The sequence below is a fragment of the Pan troglodytes genome, chromosome 7, assembly GCF_028858775.2.
Source record: "Pan troglodytes isolate AG18354 chromosome 7, NHGRI_mPanTro3-v2.0_pri, whole genome shotgun sequence".
Classification (NCBI taxonomy): Eukaryota; Metazoa; Chordata; class Mammalia; order Primates; family Hominidae; genus Pan; species Pan troglodytes.
In genome coordinates, this window is record NC_072405.2 from 100,615,421 (window position 1) to 100,634,402 (window position 18,982).

Genomic DNA, 18,982 nt, shown 5'->3' on the forward strand with positions numbered 1-18,982 from the left:
GTTTTATAATAACACTTAGCTTAAAACACACATTGTACAGTTGTGCAAAAATGTTTTCTTTTTTGACAGCCTTATCCTATAAGGTTTTATTCTATTTTTAAACATTTTTATTTTTATTTCACTTTTTAAACTTTTTTGTTAAAAACTAAGACACAAACACATACATTAAACTAGGCCCACACAGGGTCAGGATCATCAATATCACACTGTCTTTTGCCTCCACATCTTGTCCCACCGGAAGGTCTTCAGGGGCAATAACACATATGGGAGCTGTCATCTCCCACAATAACAATGCCTTCTTCTAGAATACCTCCTGAAGGATCTGCCTAAGGCTGTTTTACAGTTAACATTTTTTATATTAATAAGTGGAGCATACTCACAAATAATAAATAGTATAATAAATTCATAAACCAGTAACACAATCATTTATTATCAAGTATTGGGTACTATATATAATTGTGTGTGCTATACTTTTATATGACAGTCATCACAGTAGGTTTGTTTATACCAGCATCATCACAAAAACATGAATAATGCATTGTCCTACAATGTTACGGGGCTACAATATCACTAGGGGATACGAATTCTTCAGCTCCATTAAAATCTTATGAGACCACCATGGTATATATAGTCCTTCTTTGACTGGAATGTCATTATGTGCTGCATAGCTGTATTTCAACTTCATAACATGAGGACTATTTTTGCCTTGATATTGTTATATGATTAGAAATATGAGGTAACCTCAGAATAAATTATCTTACTCCTATTTCAGAAGAAAGACCAATAGAAGGACCAAATATGATATGGTCTCTATGCCATGTGTCATCTTCTGGTTATAATATAGTTTGTGGATTTCTTAAAATGGCCAAGTCAAGCAAAATACACATAGCCTGACCAATGTAGTGATATCATTAGCTTCTATATTCTAGACAATACATTTCAATTAATTAATGCACTCATAAGTCAACGAAGATTTAGTTGAAATCTAATGGAATTAGATTGGACGAAATCTATATGGAAGATATTCTATTGAGTGCTAGGGGAGTAAAAATAAATTAGAAATAGTGGTGGAAGGATACATACAAACAGGCAAGTGTTATTGCAAAAGTTAGAGCAAAGAACTGTGGCTGCACATTTTCTAGGAGGAAATCAGAGGTAGATGCTTGGGAGGTGTCAGGAAAGCTGAATATGGGTGTATCAAGAGTGGCAGAGGAGGAGAAGCACTTCAGGCAGAGGGAATACACAAGCACAAAAGCACAAAGCCTTGTGGTATCTTCAGAACAGCAGTTCTTTGTTGCTGGAGTAAAGATGTGTATGTACTAGAAGTCAAGTCCTACATGTACATGAGACTGGAATGTGTCTTTTATACTAAATAATGAGTCCGCCCTTAGTCCTAAATACCACCATGAGAACAGAGTTTATAAAGTTAGGACTGACAAATGCCCATTTGTTTATCTGAAGGTAACTGACAGCTGTAGGGAGAATGGACTGAAGTCACGAAAATGAGAAAGCTGGTATAGAAGCCTAGAGACTGGAAACAGTGGGGCTTGAAAAAGGCAAGGACAGTGGAGTACAGAAATAAAACTGGGTATTCAAGTGATGTCTTGAGATAGAATCAGCATGATTTAGTGATGCATTAAACATGGGACGGGAAGGAGAAATGTGATAATTCCAAGGCTCCTAGCTGAGATCCCTGTGGGCGGTATACCAATAACCAAAGAAAGAACAGAGGAGTTCAAACAGTTTCACAGGGAGATTGGGAAGGTAACAGGATTAGGCTTTGGCAAGCTGCATTTGAGGAACATGTGGAATAGGCAGCTGGAGATGTCTAGCAGCCAATGAAAGTGCAACCTCAAATTACATTTGCTTTGTAAGCAATCATGACCCATCATCAATTGACATTCACATCTTTTAGGATGTGTATTGTTATCAAGCACTTTTCCCACCCCTCCCATTGTCCTGAAAAAAAGCTTTTTATTATCCTAACTGGGAAACTTATCTAATTTTCTTATAAACTTTTATTTTATAGATTTCTATCTGTCAAGATAATTTTGCATCTTGATAGAAAACTTGTTGGTTAATCACAGATTTCAGCTTTTTGCTATTCACAGTCTGTCTGATATTCTGGCACTATTTCTTTACCCAAGTGGTTAAAAATGTTGAGCAGGACCAAAAGCAAACACTAGGGCTCACCAGCAGTGAGGAGTTGTGATTATTCCACATTTCGTGCCAGGCCTTTACCCCTAATCTGCTTACCCTTTTCTACCTTGCTTTTGCTCCAGAAATTTACTCTTACTGACTACATAAATGGAGCACTTTTTCCCTTTGGCTTCTGGTTGGATCTGCCAGTGGTAAGACACAGGAAGGGGATCTGAGAGTGGAAGCAGGGAGAGGTCAAGATACTGTTTCCTCTACTCTCTCTCTTCCTCAACTTTGGGGGCTCTGTCAGTGGTTGCTTTTGTCATGCTCTCCTCCTTTCTTGACTCTGTCACTGGGCTCTAGTGACATCATGATCTCTCTTTAGCCTCTCATGCCCATGGGCAGTAATGGGTTCTGAGTCCCTGGGTACCTCAACATACTTGTTGGTTCCCTTGGATCCACTCACATCTATGCACAAAGACCATTACATTCTATTCAAAATCTCAGTGGAGCATCTTGTTTTACTGCCCTGGTCTGATGAGTACACTGCCACTGAATACGACATTTTAGATGTCTCTATTATGTGACTTTTCAAAATGATATGGTGAAGTTATTATTATAGAGAACTTATAATGTTTCACTTAAATAATTCTTCATCATCCCAACACCATTTGTTACTACAAAATGATATAGTATAATAGCTTCAAACAATTTAAGGGGAAAAACCCCAGCTGTAATCAGAGAGTGCACAGTGCATACACACTCCAAACCCTCACCTCCATTAGTTCGTTATTTAGTTGTTATTTCCCCATTGTGAAAATCATGATATAAGTTAAGAGTAGCTGTTTGAAGTAGAAATAATATACCAACTTATAAATGTCTCATCAAGGGTTATCATTTGCAATTTAGTCATACGAGGTCACTCCACAGCCCCAGGGTGCCCTGGGCACTGTTTACTACATAATGAGCAACTAGGTTACTCTGATCATAGCTACTACCTATCAAATGTGATCCAGCTAAAAGAGATTCAGGTGTTTACAATCCTAATCTTATTGTTTGCACTAATGTTAGTAGAAAGACAAATGTATTTGGCATGAAAAGCTTAGGAGTAAGGGTCTCTTCCTTGCCCTACTAAGGGTGGGCAAGGGCTTAGCTGCTCAGACCATAGAAGCAATGTTCAAATAGTCAGGGTTCTTGGAAGATTCTCTATTTCTTATTTAAAACACATCAGTCCCTTGCAGGGTTCTTGGAAGATTCTCTATTTGCTATTTAAATCACATCAGTCCCTTGACTAATGTATCAAATGTAGTGAAATTAGGGATGATGGGTAGGGAGTTGGGGCTAGAGGGGAGGAAGGACATAATTACTTTAAACTCTTCTGGTGTAGAAATTTTCATCATGGTCCATTCTTTTCTTCCACCATAGGATATTCCTATTCCAGTTTTCTGAGAACATAAATGGCTGTTTGGTCACATCAAAAAATCCCAATCCCAAAGCCAAAGGCATTATTAATAGCCAGTATGATGCTAGAAAGCTGAAAAACAGAAAAAAAAAAAAAAAACTGAAGCCACTTCTGCCAGGATCAAATAGTAGCTTGTCAGTAGTGGAGCAACATTTAGAAACGTGGCTATGTCTGTTACTCAGACAGTGACATGATAGGGAAATTCCAAGTGGTAATAATCTTCATTTATTCTCAGAGTTGTAAAAACAATACATAGCTTTAAGTGCTTTAACAATGCTTTCTTAAAAGGTTATGTTATGTAGATGATGTTCAATGAAATTAGAACAGCTTTCCTTGTATAATTAGATGTCATATTAATCAAAATGGAAATTTAGGGCTTTCTCTGTTGGAAATTTTAAAAAAAGCCTTCAGGAAGTCTTATGTGTCCATCTTTTATGTATCAGTTGAAATACTTTTATTACTCATATTGAGATTGCTTAGTTCCCATGATGAAATTTGGGTATTACATTATTAATAAATTAACTGTCTTTTTCTTAAAGCTTTGAAAGCACCAATATTATGTTTCTATAAAAATCATATTTTTCCTGTTACTTTCTGTATTTTTCTACAATCTCTTAGAGTAAAATTACCTTGATCTTTTCCTTTAATGCTGTCTTCTTCATTTTTTTGCTTTCGTCTATTGAATTTTGCTTTCATTGGCTAAAATAGAAAATAGAAATTTTAAAAAGATTGCAATTTACACTCATCGAGCACTTGCTATAAGGCATGCACTATGCCGACCCCGTTGCATACATAGTCTGCCACAACTTGGTTATTCCAAGATTCTATGGAAGAGTGTCCTACTTTACATTAAACATTTTTTAGGACTTAGAGAGTTAACTAACTCATATAAAGTAACACAGTAAGTGTTAGAGTTGAGATTAGACCTCAAACTCATCTGAGAGCAATGTTTTCCAGTCTTATAAAAAATTTGTTACTACTTGTAATTATTTCATGACACTTTGTGTTTCTTGCTCAAAGTAAAAGCAAAAAAGAAAAAAACTGCATAAAAATAAATATTGTGGAACGTTTCATATTTTGCTTCTTAAAGCAAAAGTTAATTTATATTTTATGTTTGTGACTACTGATGGACCATTTTCTCCTCTGAAGCTCAAAGGTTTAAATTTCTCTTTAAAATAGCTTAAACCCTTCAAAGATGAAGAAATAATTTCTAAATCCATGTTTCTGATTTTTCACTTAAAACATTCTGTATTCTACATATGCCTAATTTTTTTAATTGAGGAAAATCACCTTTTCCCCCTAATTGCAAAACCATCTTAAAATGACATATTTTTATTCATTGATTATCAGTAGAGCAATCTATTCCATGAATTATACAATTTGTATAATTTTATCTTTGAAATTGAGATTTTTTGCTTTTGTTGGGTATTCACTATAAACCAAAATTTGATGGATTCAATAAATTAGCTTTCAGCAAGCAACCTGCTTGTGAGGAATAAAGGACCCAATTGGTCAGCTCACTGAAGCAGTAGTGGATGTAATGGTGCCCTCATGGCCATTCAGTAAATCAATTTCCTGATAAATCTTTGCTTACAGAAAACACTTTAAGTATCAAGACAATATACCATATATCGGCCTAGATTCTCTATGGCCATCTCTCAAGAGGACGTTTGACCTGAAGCTTTGAGAGTTTGTTTGAAACTTTGAGATATTTCTTGGTCAAGGATAGTATAACATAGCCGTTGTATAGCAGTCATCTTATTCCTGATTATTACAGGGCTAGACTACATTATAGATTACAGGCTAAAATTTAGGTGTACCATTAGTGAAGGACACAGTTTAGTGTAGAGGTTAAAAATGATGGCTTTAGAGTAAAGCTGGATTCGAATCCTGGGCTTACTACTTATTCTCATTGTCACCTTAGACAAATTACCTAATCCTTTTAAGTATTCATCTTCTCACTCTAAATAGATTAAGACTACCAATCTTACTGAGTTGTAGAGCATAGAAAATAGTCTATGTCTGGTACTTAGCACAGTGTCTGTTCTGCTTTGTAAAGGTCAGCTTTGACTTGGACATTAAACACAACATCTGTAACCATTAATGCAGCAAATTAGCCCATGGTGCTAACAACTGTATGGTTATGTGGTCAATGCTCTATGGAGGCCAATCAGCCTTACTCTGATTCATGGCCTCAGCTTTACTCGGCAAGGGCATAAGTATGCCAGAATAAATCTATATCCATTACTGGAGAAAAAAATCAAAATGTCTGCCCCAAGGCTGGTCAGTCAGTAAGGTCAGACTCATACACAAAGAGCAATATTAATGTTAAGTCCGTCTGCTCAAAAATAAAATGTTCACCTGCAGTTAACTTTGAGGATTGGGAGAAATCAATGAATTAGCAGAATCTTAAGAAAGAGCAAAGTTAGATTGGAAAGGAAGTTCACAGTGAGTACATTTCAAGCAGGAGCTTGGTGAGGCTACTGCCACAGAACTAGTTATAAGAAGGACTAAATATGACTGGAATAATTTGGATCTATGATGTCAATTAAACCATATTGTCATATGAAATTCCTTACAAAATTGGAGATGTGTAAATTGGTTCCCTTTCCAATAAAGAAGCACTCTTGAGTAGAAATTTAAAACAAAGCCAAAAGATAAACACTCTTTACTGGTAATTATTCCACTCACGCCAAATGTTGTATAAATAATAAAATGATATTAGTTTCAGATTATCAGCTTGCCAGAGGCACAGAACAGCAAAAGCAAACATCTCCTGGTAATGTGGTTTCCTTGATGATGTATGAATATAATAGCGAGGTGCTAATAGGAAGAGAACCTATGAATAAAAGGATTTGATTTTTTTCTGGTTTCTGCCATTGGCGAATCCTTTGGCACAGGCAGTGTAAGACGTACCTTGATAAGTAGTGGGGATGATGCTTTACTGAATTAGTCTGGTGAAAAACAGACCATAATATCATAATTTACTTACCATTTGGGGCTTACCTCAATTTTAGAGCTCTTGACAGCTACAAAAACTCATCAGGTTAACTCAAAAATCAAATTATCATCTTGCTTGCCTGGAGAAGGAGAACAAGCATATTCATCATCATTTAGAATTTTTTTAACAACACAGATTAACAATAAAGTAGTATCTCACATCTTTAAAGTATTTTACACTCTCTTGGCTGCTTTCACTTACAGTAGCTCTCTGACACGCAGAAGTCAGGAGAACCAAGAAGATTACCTTCCTAACTATGCAGCTTTATGGAGACCAGGATGAGCTAACAGGAGACATGGTGAAGGGCGCATTCGTGAAAAGCTCACATCACAGTGTCAAGTGTACTCGGGAAGGACTCACAGAATTAAAACACATTTTCTGTTTTTTTTTTTTACATTTAAAACTTTTTATTTTATTTTATTTTATTATTATTATACTTTAAGTTTTAGGGTACATGTGCACAATGTGCAGGTTAGTTACATATGTATACATGTGCCATGCTGGTGTGCTGCACCCATTAACTTGTCATTTAGCATTAGGTATATCTCCTAATGCTATCCCTCCCCCCTCCCCCCACCCCACAACAGTCCCCAGAGTGTGATGTTCCCCTTCCTGTGTCCATGTGTTCTCATTGTTCAATTCCCACCTATGAGTGAGAATATGTGGTGTTTGGTTTTTTGTTCTTGCGATAGTTCACTGAGAATGATGATTTCCAATTTCATCCATGTCCCTAAAAAGGACATGAACTCATCATTTTTTATGGCTGCATGGTATTCCATGGTGTGTATGTGCCACATTTTCTTAATCCAGTCTATCATTGTTGGACATTTGGGTTGGTTCCAAGTCTTTGCTATTGTGAATAGTACCGCAATAAACATACGTGCGCATGTGTCTGCCTGACAAAAAAAGGGCCAAAACTATTTGGCCCACCTCTGCAATTGAAACCACAGTTTCTTCCCATTTGCAAAGGCTGTATTTCCCTTTATTTTTCTTGCTCTCCACTGTGCTCCTTTTTTCAAAAAAAAACTCATCTGAGGGCAAGATCAGGAGCCTCTTGCGGCCACAGAAACACCCAAAGTGCCTGCACCAATACAGACTTTCACAAACATCAAATATGAGAGGAATTTAAAAAATGAGATTTTTTTTCATTTGGTCTTTACTGAGTCTTCAGTCATTTTAGGCACATGACATTACTTATTTGTGTCAATTCTTACCCCCCTTTCCCCCAACCTTTTCCTTCCATAAGTTCTTCAAGTATTTGCTCAAATCTTACCTTCTCAGGGAGGTTTATCTTTTGAAACTTGCACACATCCCTTAACATTGGGTGTGTGTGTGTGTGTGTGTGTATGGTGGGGGGTGATGATCCCCTGTCTCACTCTAAATTTTTTCATCACCTTCTAAGGTAGTATATAATTTTTGTATTTATGTTTGTTGTTCACAATCCATCTCTCCTCACTAGAACGCAAACTCCAGGAGGGCAGGGATCTTTGTTTAGTTCACTGATGAACACGCAAAGAAATATATGTTGAGTGGAAGAACAAACCAATGGCTTTCTTTTGTCCTTCTTATAGGTAACTCAATACTAACAAGCATCCCAACCAACTCTCATTTTAAACTTCTAGAAGATGGCCAGGGAAAAATGTTAACATGCATTTGCTGAACACATCTTATTTTGCAGAGAGGAATAGAAGCATATTTCAATAGAGATGTGAAAAAGCTGCTGAAGGTCTAGCACAGAACTTACTAATAGTGTGTAACAAATTATTGGGTTTTAGAAATTCAATTTAGTTCTCAACATGTGCCGCTTCACCACCTGCATACACATGAGTCACACCCACACCCGCTCTCTCTGCCAGCTCCACCTTTTATCCTCCCCCTCATTAGCCAACACCTAATTACATACTAATTGGCTCAGAGAACACAAGCTTGTTATTGCACTAAAAACACTCAGAGCTCCCCCACAGACAGATTCTCATGAAAACCAAATATAAAAGGAGTTGGCCCACTGCCTGGTTTTCTTCTAGGTCCCGGACACACAGATTAGTGTTTGTTTTCAGGCTTCTCCTAAGTCATATTTTTCAGGGGCACATTTCAATACTCGGTACCAGCCAATGGGACCAACCAGATTTGAGTCTCTCATGCGGGCAGCAATTTCAGACAGAAAGGACCTTTATAGATGACCTTAATTGTTATGTGAATGGTTCATTAGACAGACACACCTGCAGATCACCGGGAACATTTCTTCATTAAGCTTACTATTGTTCCCCTTATGTGATCCCTGAACATCAAAGTGTTCAAACTGCAACTCTCTAGGATTAGATAAACTGACTTTATAAATACATTAGGAACAAGAACATGTAGCTCTCTTCGCTGAAATTCATTTTTCTTCCAATGGAAAACACACCAAACCATACCCACCATCAAAACACAACTAAATGAACTGCGACTAATGACAGATTATTAGGAGTCTGAGTGGAGATGGAGTTTTGTGAAACTGTGGGTTTCTTTTTTTTTTTTTTTCCAACTAGAATCTGGTACTGTAATTACCAGTAAGGATAGGCTCAGACACCTGGAGGAGGAGACAAAAATATAGAACAGAGTGTCCACATTGGCTGCATACTGCTCTCCCACACTCCCCTAGTGTGGGCGAGGTGGGGGCGGCACCAGGGGGAAGATGCTTGCCATGTTCGGAAATGGAATGCCATATCAGGGCAGGAAGAATTAAGAACAAGGAGGGAAGAAACCCTTCAAGCTACATCTGTCTCCCAAAAGGAGCCACAGACCAGCTCCAATTGCACATATAAAGGAGATGAAGAATTTTGGAGACAGTCCACTGCAAATTGTTGTTGCTTTGCTTTGTACGATTTTTTTTTTTAGACGGAGTCTCGCTCTCACCCAGGCGAGAGTGCAGTGGCGCGATCTCGGCTCACTGCAAGCTCCGCCCCCGGGTGCCCGCCATTCTCCTGCCTCAGCCTCCTGGTAGCTGGGACTACAGGCGCCCGTCACCACGCCCGGCTTTTTTTTTTTTTTTTTTTTTTTTTTGTATTTTCAGTAGAGACGGGGTTTCACCGTGTTAGCCAGGATGGTCTCGATCTCCTGATCTCGTGATCCGCCCGCCTCTGCCTCCTAAAGTGCTGGGATTACAGGAGTGAGCTACCGCGCCCGGCCTGTTGTTGCTTTGCTTTGATGGTGTGAGGCAGGGGCTGAAAGATGGATTCCCTACTTGGATAAGCCGAGATTCTCAGAGTATTATTTAATCAAACTTCACTACAATGCAGAGATCTCTTACACAATATCTGTGTCAGATTATTATTCTATCTCTGAACAACTTTAGTAGTGGGAAACCTACTTGATAATCCAGTCCTTTTGAGGAAAGGTTGCATTTATATATACACCTTTAAGTATCACAGATACCACAACGAACAATTGTATGGGTTTATGTTCTTTTTCATTTAAACCTCATGCTATAAATTCCACATTCTAAGTATTGTTAATATTGTTATTATTATTAAATGAATAAACAAATAATTAATGTGCAAAGGGTGGTACACAGTATCCAACACATGGTAAGGCCTCAATAACTATTAGTTGAGTCAATAAATCTTTTTAAAGCACAGTGCCAGTTTCACATGTGCTGGAAACTTATTTGGTGAATGTATTGGCCCGGGTTCTTAGTTACAGACAATAAAACCCATTTTAGCATGTTTAAACGGAGATAAGAGTCATAAACAGCATAGAATCATTGAGTAGCCTGAAGAAACATACTCTTTGTTTCCAGGAAAGCCCCAAACCGCACCACACAATTGGGCTTTTACTTGTGCTGCTGCTGGATCCAATGGTTCAGGGTGAGAGAGTTCCTGCTGCCTGCTCTGGAACCATACCAAGTCTACCAGGGTGTGCATGGCTGACTGAATGCCTTTCAGCTGTTTCTCTCCACTCTTAACTACATTTCAAATTAAAACCCTGCATGAGTGTGTCTGATTGGTGGACTCTAACAAATCAGGAACCTCCTCCACTGGAACCTTAGAAATAGACTTTTTAACGTTTCATATGTCAAAACACATCAAGTGAGTTGACCATTCACATCATCTGCCACAGTGGGGTGGGAGCTGTGAGCAGGGACCTAAGCAATAGCTCATGAGGACAATGGACTTGGGCAAACTGACTTCTTCCCAGGCCATCAGCAGTATCTGAGCAATCTGAGATGAATCCCACAAATTCATAAGATTTGCAAACAGTATGAACTATTCCACCAACCTCTTCACCCTCTTGTTCTCCCAACATGATGAATGTGTGATTCATCATGATCTGGTCCTGACATTCACTTCTGCCTATCCTTACCTAAAAATTAATATCAACACCTGCTTGGAGTCCACTGAGCAAATACATTGCCATTTCTTGCCTTTGCATCTTTATGTTTATTGTCTCTTTGCTTTATTTCCTTTTCTTTCTGTGGGTTTTCCTGATTCAAGGTCAAGTTTGGGCATTACCTCTACTAGAAAGCCTTCCTTAATTCTCCAATACTGGGTCAGTTGTCTCTGCCATAGTATCAAGTGAATTATCTTTGTACTTGTAATATTTAATTATCATCATCACTTTGTGGGTGCGTGTCTCTCTCATTGTATTGTGAGTTCCTTGAAGGACAGGTCTACAAATTATTCATCCTCCTTTTGCATTGTGAGCTCGTTGAAGGACAGGTCCACAAATTATTCATCCTCATGTTGAAATATAGTGTCTAACAGTATTCATCAGGGATGGATAACTCCTTTAACAAACAATATGAATATTGCAATGGCTTGACTCAGTAAATATTTATTGAATAAACAACTATTGCTTACTCACATTATAGTTCAATTTGGGTCAGTGGAGGCAATGCTCCACCCAGTCATTCAGGAACCCAGGCTATTTTTATGATTCAACTCTGCCATATTTTAGACCTCTATTTTCTTCTCCTTTATAAAGGAAATAGAAAAAGAAAAAAATAAAGAATTGTGGCAGAGGTATACTACTTTTTAGGTGGTAGGCCTGGAAGAGGTATATATGACTTCCGTGTGTGTTCCTTTGACTAGAACTTAGTCTCTTGTCCCCACCTAACTGCCAGGGAGTTGGAAAATGAAGTCTAACTGTGAGGTCAGGAAGAAGAAGAAATGTCATTTAGTTAACGCAAAGGATTACTTATACCACAATACACATTTCTGGCCACCAAATATCATTCTTTCTCTCACAGGAGAGACAACTCAAAGTCCCATTCAATCATGGTGTACAGCTCAAAGTTCAGAATCTCTTGGTGATGCTCAGTTCTCTCCACCGTGATCCCGTAAGTTAAGAATTAGAAAGACAAGTTTTCTGCAAGTGCCACCCCATTCCAATCTTATGCACCCAATGTACAGTGGTCCAACAAGAACAAAATAACTGCAATAATATCTCCCATTCAGAAAAGTGAAAAATAAAAGATGCAGCAGTAACTTATTCATAGCATATAAAAATCCTTTAGGCCAGGGATCAGCAAATATTTTCCCCTCCCTCCCTCACTTCTTCCCTTCTTTCCTTCCTTCTTCCTTTTTTTTCTTTTTTTTTTTTTTTTTTTTTTTTTTTTTTGAGACGGAGTCTCGCTCTGTCGCCCAGGCTGGAGTGCAGTGGCGCGATCTCGGCTCACTGCAAGCTCCGCCTCCCGGGTTCACGCCATTCTCCTGCCTCAGCCTCCCGAGTAGCTGGGACTACAGGCGCCCGCTACCACGCCCGGCTAATTTTTTTTTGTATTTTTAGTAGAGACGGGGTTTCACCGTGTTAGCCAGGATGGTCTCGATCTCCTGACCTCGTGATCCACCCGCCTCGGCCTCCCAAAGTGCTGGGATTACAGGCGTGAGCCACCGCGCCCGGCCCCTTTTTTTTCTTTCTTTCTTTCTTCCTCTCTCTTTTTCTTCTCTCTCTCTGTCTCTGTTTCTCCTTTTGAGATGGGATCTTGCCATGTTGCCCAGGCTGGTCTTGAACTTCTGGGCTCAAGCAATCCTCTCACCTCAGCCTCCCAAACAAATGCTTTCCTAAAGAACACTCAGTTCCTATTTCCTAAAATGGCCAATATTTTAGGTTTGCAGGCTATATACTGCCCACTGCAATTACTCAACTATGCCATTGTAGTTCAAAAGAAGCTATGGAGAATATATAAAGCCCAGCTACATTTCAATGAAGCTTTATTTATAAAAACAGTACACATGCACCTGGCCTGTAGTCTGCAGATCTATGCTTGAGACAAACATTCTGAAGTCTGCCTAACTTAGAGATGGGGAGAGTTGCTTGATTAGGGCCTGATCTCCCTTTTTGGGAAGAATTCCAGTGTCCATTTTTCCTCCACAGCATCTGGCTCAACAGTAAGAGATTTTTTTTTTGGTTTATTATTCTACTGGACCATATCTGAAATGGGAATTGAGGAATATGCACAACTTTCTCAACTGCTTCTAGCCAGAGCAAGTGGAAAACATAAAGGAATATGAGGAATTCCTTTATGTTGGAATAGGGCCTACTCAAATAATCCCTTCTTAACTTGAGTACAGCTACAAAGATCCTAGTTCAAAATAAGGTCACATTCACATGTACTAGGGATTAAGACTTCAACATATTGGCCCAGCGTGGTGGCTCACGCCTGTAATCCCAGGGCTTTGGGAGGCCGAGGTGGGTGGATCACAAGGTCAGGAGATCAAGACCATCCTGGCCAACATGGTGAAACCCTGTCTCTACTAAAAATACAAAAAAAATTAGCTAGGCGCAGTGGCAGGCGCCTGTAGTACCAGCTACTCAGGAGGCTGAGGCAGGAGAATCACTTGAACCTGGGAGGCAGAGGTTGCAGTGAGCCGAGATCGTGCCACTGCACTCCAGCCTGGCAACAGAGCGAGATTCTATCATAGAAAAAAAAAAGAAAAATACTTCAACATATTTATTTTGGGAGACACAATTCAACCCATAATAGCATATCATCTGCCTTCCAAGTTATTGCAGGTGACATTTCTTTTTGTTTTTGTTTCTTGTGAGACAGAGTCTCACTCTTTTGCCCAGGCAATAGTGCAGTGGCATGATCTCAGCTCACTGCAACCTCTACCTCCCAGGTTCAAGCGATTCTCTCATGCCTTAGCCTCATGAGTAGCTGGGACTACAGGCATGCACCACCACACCAAGATAATTTTTGTATTTTTTTGTAGCAGTGGGGTTTCACCATGTTGGCCAGGCTGGTCTTGAACTCCTGGCCTCCAGTGATCTGCCTGCCTTGGCCTCCCAAAGTGCCAGGACTACAGGTGTAAGCCACTGTGCCCGGCTGCAGGTGACAGTTTTACCAAATATTTTTGACACTGCATGAATTACCAATATTCCAACCTCCAGTATCATTTTCCTTACCATGTACTATCTGACTGCTAAGCCAATTTCACATATTTTAGGTTTTGTTTTGGCAGCACCCTTTTATTTTCTTTCTTTTTTTTGAGATGGAGTCTCACTCTGTTGCCCAGACTGGAGTGCAGTGCCACCACCTTGGCTCACTGCAACCTCCGCCCTCTGAGTTCAAGCAATTCTCCTGCCTCAGCCTCATGAGTAGCTGGGATTACAGGCGCCTGCCACCGCGCCCGGCTAATTTTTTGTATTTTTAGTAGAGACGGGGTTTTACCATCTTGGCCAGGTTAGCCTTGAACTCTTGACCTCGTGATCCACCTGCCTCGGCCTCCCAAAGTGCTGGGATTACAGGCATGAGCCACCGTGCCTGGCCGGCAGCACTCTTTTCAAGCAATGAATACCTGTCTTATCAAGCAAGATAGGTTGACTGCATAACAATGCCAAAATTTCTGTGGTTAACCCAATAAAAGTTTATTTCTCACACTATATCCAATGAGGACCAGTGGGATGCTCTGCTCCACACAGTCATTAGGGAATCCAGGATCCACACATCATGTAGCTCTGTCATCCTCTGTTCATGCTCCTCTGCTTTCAGAGGGTGGAAAGAGAAAAGTATGGAGGAATGAAGGTTGGAAAGTAAAGCATGCCACTCCCACTGGTATTCAAGTAGCCAAAATGAGTTACACATCCCAAACTAGCTGCAGGCAAGACTCAGAAATGTGAATAAATTGTGTGCCCAGGAGGGAAAGAAAGAGAGCTTGGTAAACACACAGTCTTGCATTTGCCACAAATACTTTGAAAATATCTGAAATATGCTTTTGAACAAATTATTTTAAACAAATGAGTTTCAACAGGCTCAAGTCAGTTCCTAACATTTGTTAATATTTGTGGCATCTCATCTGAAGGCACAAGGTGGTATATGCTATCCAGACTTCTGGCTAGCCCTGGCACCTTGTTTGTATCTTGAGTCCAGCTGTGAATCTGGGAGAGGCCTGACAGTCTTTTCTGACCCCATAGTTAAGCAATAGCTGGGAACGAGAATTCCTCATATCTTAGCTGAAGTTTGAGGCAAAATTCTAAACAAATGAAGATGGGTATGAAGAAATGTAAAAGACATGAATAAACCAAGGCCAGAAAGAAGTTAGGAAAAGAGATTAGATATTAGATAGAAAGCTTCAGTTCAATTCTAGAATTCTACTTATCTACATCTATTCACCCATCCATCAAAGAATGACTTTCAGATCCCTCTGATAATAGCCCACTTCCAACCTAAATTTTCATTGGTTTTAAGTCTGGGTAGAGACAAAAATGCAAGTTAATAACTATTTTCCAGCTGAGCTGGAATGGTCAACTATTTTCATCATTATGGTTGCTAGATATTTTCCCCTAAGTATCTCATCTTTTGTTAGTCTTTCATGGGGCCAAATTTCAGATAGGTATCTTGTATCTTGTCTCATTAAACCTTATTTCCAAGCCTCCCATGATAAGATGTCTGTCAGAATTCCTCATATGACATGGTATCTCTACCCTTCTTCCTGTCACTCTCCTAGGAATATGCTTTAATTTTCAAACTTCCTACTAAAATTTAGACTCTAGAAATAAATTCAGGTCCCTGTATGTGGCTGGACTATGGCAGAATATTATAGGAGTGTTGTTTTTCTTTGTATACAGAACCACTTTTCATTGTTTTGATCCCACCCTCAGTATACGATTTCTAAAAAAATTTGTTGCTTGTGACTCAAAATCACAGCAGTCATCAAAAACTTGGAGATTTAAAGCCTTCCCTCAGTGCTGGTATCATAATGGACACTAGGAAAACATCATTCCTATGCTTTGCCTGTCCAAAGTGAAGGCTACAAAATTTGTAGTACATACCACAAAGAATGTCTGGTTCTCCTTTTATCTTAACTCAATATTGCTCAATTTGCACTTTCTCAGCATCTTGTCCTACAAATGCATTAGTTAACATGCAATATTGTTTTCTACTATTAGAGCTGATTCTTTTGAAAAGGAAAATTTCTATTGTTCTATTTCAAGAATGAGATATCCCCTCAAATCTCTCATTAATAACTATTTGTTTATATTTTCTTGGGATGTTAAAAGTTTCAGTGTTTTACTTATCTATATATCTATATATTATCTATCTATATCTTGCACATTGCTTTCTCTGTTTTTCTAGAAATTAGTTTTGATTTATTACTATTTCCTTAGAATGATTGGGCTTATTTTTCTAGTATATCTTTAGTCTTCCATGCTGCTGTTTTGTGTTTTTTCATAGACATTTTTTAACCACTATAGAAATATGTGAAGTTTGAAATCCTCTTGATTAAAACCAGTGATTAAAATACTAAACCTGACATTTTTAAGTTGTACTACATCCTTCCCTTGACTGGAAAAATTAATGAAAACCTTTTCTGTACTTGAGTGGCAATTTCTTTAGTTGAGGGTTTCAACATTACAGAAATGACACTTTGTCTTTATGTATGTATCATCCAGCCAGTGATCACTAAGACCTGGCAGTGGGTTTGATGGATTTCAACAGACTACCCAGGGAGTCAGAAACACTTCTTGTTACACTTCACATCACCACCACGGTATCCAGATAGTCGCCTGTTGCTGGAACTGATAAAAGCATTCTTCTAGCTTCACTGTAAATATACTTTAGCTTTGTGAAATATGAAACACATTTTTTTTGCAAAGTCCAAAGCCACTTTCTATGAAAAGAACCTTGGTTTCTTTTTAAAAATATATATATTTCTGGAGATACAATTTACATACCATTAAAATATCCATGTAAGCATATAATTCAGTGGTTTTTAGTATATTCACAGAGTTATACAACCATCAGCACACTCTGATTTTAGAAAATTTTCATAAGCCTGAAAAGTCACCCAGGAAGAAAGGAATTATAGTCTGGGAAACGTTGTTATGGATACATTACTCTCTGCTCCTTCCTGATAAATATAACAATAAATCTGGAAAACAGAACAAGGGGCAACCAAGGGAAAACTTTGAAAAGTGGTAAGAGAATGACAAACTATTTAGAAACCCTAGGACTGGAAGAACAACACAGCAGTATGGTGAACTATTCCTTCTACCTTCACTCAGCTGCAGAATGTGACCGAGACCAGGCAATTTCCACAAAAGGCAGCCCAGGGAAGCTTATTCCTCTCCCTAGATAGAATGCTTATACCTCCAACAATACCATGTGAGCCCAGCACCACTGGTAAGTAGAATCAACTGCCCTGCAAATAGTAAGAGGCCAAGGGAAGTGCCCTCCTTTCACACCTGACCTGAGACTACTCCCCTGCTGAGAGAAACTGAGATGTCCTTGTGGCACCAGCAAAAGAGACCCTGCCACAACAAGCAGCCTGACTTTGTACTTGTGAACCTGAGATTCCTCTTCCCTACCCAGAGACACCTGGGATGACAGGGCCCTATCATGCTACTACAACAAGCCCCTGTCCTGGGAGGCATCTTCATCACCACAGTCCCAGTAGTCCTCCTTCAACACCCACATTGCCTCCCCATTCTACAACGAAGCACATCTAGCAGCCTGACCTAGGGAAACACTTTCCATCCTCTCAGAGAGCATTAGCAGGCACAAATAGGAACAATGGCAACAGATGAAGCAGACCAAAATAACATTGCAATGGCTCTGAAAATTAAACTGTTATTAGAACTACAGTCCATGAAGTAGGCCAGGATCTGCTTGCTAAACCTAAATGTGCTGATTTCTTGCTAAAATAGAACATTTCAGTAGAACCTAGAGTTTACTAGAGTAAGAGACAAAATATCCAGAATGCAATTGACAACCAAACATGATAATCAAGAATCAAGGAAATCACAACTTGAGAGCAGAGAGATAATGAATGCCAGCACTTAAGTAAATCACATGTTGAAATTATCTGGCAAGGATTCTAAAACAATCATAATAAAAACGTTTCAACAATCAATTATAAATTCTCTTGAAACAAATGAAAAAATAGAAAATTGTAGCAAAGAAAGAGAAGGTATAAAAAAGAAACAAGGTAAATACAGAACTAAAAAATACAACAGAAAATTTAAAACTTACTAGATGGACTTAATAGTAGAATAGCGATAACAAAACATAGAATAAGTGAACTTAAAGTTAGAATGATAAAATTTACCCAGTCTGAACAACAGAGAGAAAATATACTATACCAAAACAATAAAACAGAAAATAGAACATCAGGAACCTATTAACACAATAACCAAAGATCCAACATTTGTATCATTGGAACCCTAGAAGGAAAGGCAAGGGAGGGAGCTAGACTGAAAGAAACTTTGAATAAATGATGCCTAAAAGTTTTCCAAATTGGTGAAAGACATGAATCCACAGATTCAAGAAGTTGAGTGAACCATAAATAATATAAATCCAAATAAATTATACCAATATATACCATAATTAAACTTCTGAAAACTTAAGACAAAGATAAACCTTGAAAGCAGGCACAGAGAAATGACACATTACTTACATGGGAATACCAATTTGAATGAATTTACTTTTGATATCATGGTGGTCAGAGGAAGTGGCACAACATTTTTCCTGTGTTGAAAGAAAAGAACTGTCAACTGCAAAGTCTAAACTCAGTGAAATTATTCTTCAGGAATAAAAAGGAATTGAAGACATTCCCAGAGAAAGTAAAGTTAAAAGAATTTGTTACTAGCAAACATTCTCTTAAAAAGCTGAGCGTGGTAGCTCATGCGTGTAATCCCAGCATTTTGGGAGGCTGAGGCAGGCAGATCAGTGAGGTCAGGAGTTTGAGAGCAGTCTAGGCAACATGGTGAAACTCTGTCTCTAAAAAAAATGTAAAATTAGCTGGGTGTGGTGGTACACACCTGTAGTCCCAGCTACTCAGGAGGATAAAGTGGGGGGATCACTTGAGCCTGGGAAGTTGAGACTACAGTGAGCTGTGATCATGCCACTGCACTACAGGCTAGGCAACAGAGTGAGACCCTGTCTCCAAAAAAAAAAAAAA

At 38.8% G+C, this 18,982-nt stretch overlaps 1 long non-coding RNA gene across 2 annotated transcripts in view; it reads right to left on the reverse strand.

The window, feature by feature from the left end:
- The window catches only part of LOC104007680 (uncharacterized), a 265,188-nt gene that overhangs the window by 32,948 nt on the left and 213,258 nt on the right, over positions 1–18,982 (reverse strand). Inside the window, exons 4-6 of one of the 2 annotated variants that reach the window (XR_681965.4) lie at positions 6,608–6,681; positions 4,231–4,300; positions 3,507–3,673 (exon numbers count right to left, since the gene is read on the reverse strand). This is a non-coding gene — a long non-coding RNA (uncharacterized LOC104007680). Of the gene's footprint in view, positions 1–399; positions 3,674–4,230; positions 4,301–6,607; positions 6,682–18,982 lie in introns of those variants that run through there. The other variant, XR_010159280.1, reaches the window with a different exon arrangement.